At 48.7% G+C, this 6,233-nt stretch overlaps 1 long non-coding RNA gene across 1 annotated transcript; it reads left to right on the forward strand.

The window, feature by feature from the left end:
* The first annotated feature begins 344 nt into the window (after positions 1 to 344).
* On the forward strand, positions 345 to 5,327 carry LOC108800938. Its single transcript, XR_001942126.1, has 4 exons — positions 345 to 424; positions 1,032 to 1,138; positions 3,521 to 3,623; positions 5,233 to 5,327. It is a non-coding gene; the product is annotated as an uncharacterized LOC108800938 (long non-coding RNA).
* Positions 5,328 to 6,233: the final 906 nt, after the last annotated feature.

The following is a 6,233-nucleotide window of genomic DNA, read 5'->3' on the forward strand; positions in this document are numbered from 1 at the left end:
GACATTACAATCACAATACCATTCAAGACAAGATGGTAAGGAGGGCCCTGCCCCTGAGGGCTTACAATCTAAAAGAGGAGGGGGAAATGATAGATGAGGAGGTAGCTGTGGGAATTAATTATGTGAAATGTGTATCACTGCATTGTATCACTGCATTGTATCACATTGTGCGTCACATGTTTACACAACGGTGCGGGGTGAACGGGGCACACAGGGGGCCATTGTTTTCAAAAAACTACAACTCCCAGCATGCTGTGTTGAAGGTGACTGGGTAGAGCGGTGTAATGGAAGGAGTACATGCTCTGGATTGATGGTGTTTTCTGTCTTCTCGTCATTTTAGTGGAAAGTTGACGACAAGCCGGTAAAAGTTGACAAATGGGACGGATCTCCGGCCAAAAACTCCTTGGATGACGCGGCCAAAAAGGTAATCCGCACCTATGAGGAAAATCCTTCCAGAGGTTTAACAAATGGCCGTCGTCTCCCCGGGGTGGCCTATCCTTATGTATGTTGATGAGTTGTGGATGGACCGCGTCTAGCGGCGTCCTTGGGCTCTGGGTGAATGGGGCGCTTGCAGTTGGAACAGATCCATGCTCCTTTTCTCTGCAATAAGTGTGATTGGAGTAATCCAGCATCCTTGGCTACTTCTTGGGGGCGACCCTTCATTCCCAGTGCACACATGACACATGGATTCGGGGGCACGCCTCAATCCCACCTTTTACCAGGCCATACTAAAAGCCTCAAATGGCTACTGAGGCTCTGCAGGGGCGGGGCTTAGTTCCATGTTGATGATCGCTTTTTTTTTTTTGCCTTCTCTTTGACTCCATCTAATGAAGGCCGGGAGAAGTTGCTGCAGGAAAAAATCATCATCGTTGGTGTGTAGTGCCATGTTTGCTCAGATAGTTAATGTGTGGTGTCCCGCGGGTGTTTGCAGGCTGCCTGTCCCATGCTGTCGCTCACCTAGTGTCAAAGTTCTGATTTCATGTGTCCAAGTCAGACAGGTCCTCTGTTAACACGGTGTTGTCTTCCTTTAGCGCCTGCAGCCTTTGTCGGACTCTGAGAACGAGGAACCGGTTAGAGCGCCTTACAGGTCGGCTTTTGTCTCCAAGAACAACGCAAGCTGCTCTACATCTCTGACATGGTAAGGTGACATTTTTAAAGCCTTGCTTTAGAATGTAGCCACAGCCTTAGTAGGAAAGCCTGTCCCCTGCCGCATGTTGCAGAGAAGGACCCTTGCCCTCTGTGTGGAAGCAGCGGTCTCTCTGCGGAGCTCCGGCATCTTTTTACTCTAGAATTGTTTTTAATGAAATAGTGAAGTGAAAGGTGTGCCGTGTGACCACATCCTCCGTTCAAAGACTTGCAAATCTGGGTCTGGAAAGCAGGTCTATGTGATCGGTTCTGCTTCTACCTTGCAGTACAGCCATAGCAGTGTGGGGGAGAAGAGAAGGGGGTAAATGTCTGTACTTTACCAGATCATTAAAGGTGATCTCCGGGTTCCCTCTGTGTGTCCCCCAATAGATCGCTGGCATCACAAAATAAAACCTAGAAGCCCCTTTCGTTGTAAACCTGTGGTCACATGATGTTCCAGTCCCGGGTCTTCCCTCCACTTTACAGTAGGGGGTATTCTTTTATTCATGTCCACATCACTGCCTGTGTGACATGGACACTTCCTATTGGCTGTCAAGTGTTGGGGTCCTCTCAGGATCCAGAAGAGGGGTGTTCCCTCCAGTGAAAAAATTTTACTTTATTGTTAGAGGCTTTGGGGAAATATCAGATCTAAACAGACCCCTGATATTTCCCTTTTTAAAATCGAAAAAGAGATTGAGGACACAGAGTCCTAAATTTCTTTTTCTGCAGCCCCTGATATGATTGAACAGGAATCCTCTATACTGAGTGCTCCTGTTCATTCATCACACATGGAGATAGTATGAGCTACTATGTCCCCCACCATGAACGAACAGGAAGTGATGTAGAGCGCTTCCTGTTCATTCATAACTGGGGACACAGTAAGCATGTCCTCAGTTATTTACAAGCACTCAGTGATTAGTACTGATTGCTGAGTGTTTTGTATTTCGCTCACCAGCCTGACTTCTCCGTCTGTCACAGGAGGCTGAGTGGTGCAGTGCAGGAGGAGAGATCAGCTCCTGTGACAGCTGACTCCTCCCTGCTCTCCTGCCTGACTTCTCTGCCTGTCACAGGAGGCTGAGCGGTGCAGTGCAGGAGGAGAGATCAGCTCCTGTGACAGCTGACTCCAGCCTGACTTCTCCGCCTGTCACAGGAGGCTGAGCGGGGCAGTGCAGGAGGAGAGATCAGCTCCTGTGACAGCTGACTCCTCCCTGCTCTCCAGCCTGACTTCTCCACCTGTCACAGGAGGCCGAGTGGGGCGGTGCAGGAGGAGAGATCCGCCTGTCACAGGAGGCCGAGTGGGGCGGTGCAGGAGGAGAGATCCGCCTGTCACAGGAGGCTGAGCGGGGCAGTGCAGGAGGAGAGATCAGCTCCTGTGACAGCTGACTCCAGCCTGACTTCTCCGCCTGTCACAGGAGGCTGAGCGGTGCAGTGCAGGAGGAGAGATCAGCTCCTGTGACAGCTGACTCCAGCCTGACTTCTCCGCCTGTCACAGGAGGCCGAGTGGGGCGGTGCAGGAGGAGAGATCGGTTCCTGTGACAGCTGACAGCTCTCCGTACCGCCTTGCAAAGCTGAAATCTTCTCTTCCCCCCGCTATGGTCTGGTCTGTGTCCCCTACGGATCTCTGCTGACACAGGCATCGAAGAACAGCGCCCAGTGGGGAGGAGAGAAGTTGGGGATGCTCTGAATTTTCGGGGCACATTTTCACCTGTTCTGGTATTTTCAGCATTTTGCCCATAGTACCATTTTCGGGCTGAATTTCGGTGCATCCCTAGTTTTTACACGATTCACACAACTTTCACCCAGGACACACACTTTCCCAATTGAATCAAATTAGAAAAATTTGATTTTACAGGAGGCTGTTGTCTATATATGTTTTCACCCACCATTCGAACAACACCCTTCCAAAGAAATGCTTTCAAGATCGCTATATAAAATAACGCATCCCCGGCATCTTTTTAGCCGTGACTGCTCCTCCCAGCCGGCCACGTGGTGCTCCAGACTTTAGCTGTGCGATCTGCTGATCTGTTACTTGATTACACTCCAATAGAGTATACCAAGCGACTGATTAGCAGACTGCGCAGCTAATGAGGAGCATACATGTTGAAAGGGATCCCTGGGATGTGTTCTTTTATATAATGCTCAACAACAGTATGATGGCAGTGAAAGCTAGTAGCTGTGAGATGGGGGAAGTAAAAGTGGGCTCAAGATAACTCCTACTGCCTCAAATGGTTATATTGTGGAGACCCAAGTTTACAGGGAAGCAAGTTGTCTGTTTCCACATAGGAGAGGGTGCTGACATTAGAGCCATAGGGCCAGGACATGAACATAGTCCTCCAATCCCATCATGAGATCGGAGCTTCTCATTCTAAAATGTCACTTTTGTTTTGTCTGTTAGGAGCATTCAGTCCAAACTGGAGCGCAGTCAGAGCTGCACCGACACCGTGACCGATGCCCCACCTCCAACGCGGCGGAGAGCCGCCCAGTCTCAGAAGACGAAGGTAAAGATATTGGCTTTTTTATCTCTGTATGTGAAGGTGACAATAGACTGGAAGGTAGGGATGCACTGATACTGGTTTTTCCGAATCCGGTACGAGTACCGATATTTTATTTTTTTTATCTATTGGTACTCATCAGAACCGGTGCCATGTGCCCCAATTATTAGCAAGACGGGCTTTGGATCCTGGGAAGCCGGTGTTTTATCGAAAGAACACCGGCTTCACTTCCTGAGGCCGTCTGACCAATCGGGAAGCTGGGATTGCGGGTCATGACGTGCCGTCTGGCTTCCTGATTGGTTAGAAAGCTGGCTCCATGCTCCCTCGGCACTGCCGGTCAGAGGGAGACGTTCCTCTGACTGCAAGTTCCGGTATAGAAGAAGGTTTCGGAGCATTTGGACGAGTACTCGGTGCATCCCTACTGGTAGGTCTCACATGCTTGTTTTTCTTCGAACTGCTGTAGTGCTCTTCCCATCAGATAGCAGTGAAATTTGTTTCCATGAGACTCGCATTTTCACATGTTTTCTGTTCAGTATTTGGATTCTTGACCTACCTATCGGTAAAGGTTCTGTAGTCATCATCTGTGGTTAGGGGCCCTCCGGAATGAATCCTGAAATGGCTAGCCGCCCCAGATGACACTCTTGTGTGGCTTGCGGGGCAGCTCCAGCGGCGTAATTGACAGCGGCTCCTCCAGAGATCCGCAGTGTCATATATGGCGCTGACCCCCAGGAAGGGAAGAGAACATCCTGCTGTGCTGTCTGCAGGTTGCGTCATGTGCTGCATCTAAGGCTAGCCATACACTGCCCAATTGTATCTCAATCAGGCCATATCGTTTTTAAAAGACTGTAGGAATGTAAAGTTCCGTTGTTACTGCTGGGTCATTTCTTTACAAGCACAATGTAGATGACACTATGAACGTAAAATATATCTAAATGTCATTTTGTAGCTTAGTGATTCTTGTGGTGGTTGCATTGGTTTTCTCTTTTCAGGCCTAACTTCCTGTAGTGAGCTGACCGTGCTGGGATTGACTGGGTTCAGCACTGTTTCTGTGACAGTGATCAAAGATAAAGGAAGGGAGGGAAAAGACTCCCAAGCCACCCAAAACAATAAAAGCCTGACCGATGATCTGTGGCCTTGTGTAGAAGCAACCACAGCTTGGAGTAGAATTGGATCTAGTGCTGCAAGCCCCTCGAGGGGGTTAAATGACAATTTGTAACTTGTGGGGTGATGCTGCTTCTTTATCCTTCCCAACAATTGCCAAACATAAAAAGTTTTATCTATACATTCACTTTCCAAAACCGCAATAGGAGAAATACCTTGACTTTTATTTCCCCTGATTATTGGAACTGAATGATGGGACTACACACATGCACTACCCAGGTAACTGCCAAGGGGTGGGTTGGGGGGGGCCCTTCATGGCTTCTTGCACCGGGACCCTGAGGTACCTAATTACGCCACTACCCCTGATTATTGGAACTGAATGATGACTATCCATTCCACCTAAACTATATAGATCTCTCTCTATATAGATAGATAGATCTATCTATCTATCGAGAGAGATCTATATATCTATATATATCCAACACTTTATTGATCATTGTTCTCCTTCTTTCAGGTTCCCGGTAATAACGGCAGCTTGGCAGGTGTCGCCGGCGTCCTGTTGTCTACAGAGAACAGCCGGTCGTTCTCGGCTCCCGTCCTCACCTCGGAAAGACGTCTCGCCATCAGCTCTCTGAACTCTTTCACGCCCTTGCATAAGCCGGAAAGGTCCATCAGCCCGGAGAGCAACGACAGCATTTCCGAGGAGCTCAACCACTTCAAGCCAATCGTCTGCTCTCCTTGCACGCCGCCCAAGAAACTTACGTGTTCCTCTTGCCTGCTGTACTACGTCTCTTTTCTTTATCATTTTGGCCGAAATGTTTTAATTTTTGTTCAAAGAACATATAAACTTAAATCTAAAATCCACAGCGGGCTCCCCGCAGCCTGACAGACCATCGTCCAGAAGCATCCACTTTATCTACTTTATAAAAAGACGAAGGGTTATTGTACTTAAAGGATAAGTGCACTTTAAGGCGAAAGTGTATTTAGCTGTGTTTACGCCCTGAGCTGACCTGACCCTCCCTCTCTATCAGATACGTACTGACCTCCATCCCATGGCTGCCGTTCTGCTGTTTGTTTACATCCAACGGTGCAAATCTTCACTCGGCTGGTCGTGTCTGCGCCGTTACAGCCCCATAGGCATAGGGCCAAGGCCAAAGACAACTGGAGACTATCCCATAGAAGTCTATGGGGCTGTAATGTGTGGCCAGGACAGGGAAGACTAGTGCTGAATGTATACAAACAGCAGAACGGCAGCAGTCAGATTGTGGCAAGTATACGTCTGTGGAGAGGAAGGGTAAGGGACGGGATCAAAAAGGACAAATCAGTCTTGCAATGCCTCATGGGTCTTGTAGTTCCACAACAGCTGGAGTGCTGAAGTTGCCTACCCCCATTACGGCTAATTATACTACACAATATTGTGTGTAAGGGTCTTTCCTCATTCAGTGTCATGTGCTGGGTCCTGACATGTGTCACATGTAGTGTTATGTGCTCAGTTCTGACTTGGCACTTCCTTTT

The sequence above is a fragment of the Nanorana parkeri genome, unplaced genomic scaffold, assembly GCF_000935625.1.
Source record: "Nanorana parkeri isolate BGI_ZX_2015 unplaced genomic scaffold, ASM93562v1 scaffold2169, whole genome shotgun sequence".
Classification (NCBI taxonomy): Eukaryota; Metazoa; Chordata; class Amphibia; order Anura; family Dicroglossidae; genus Nanorana; species Nanorana parkeri.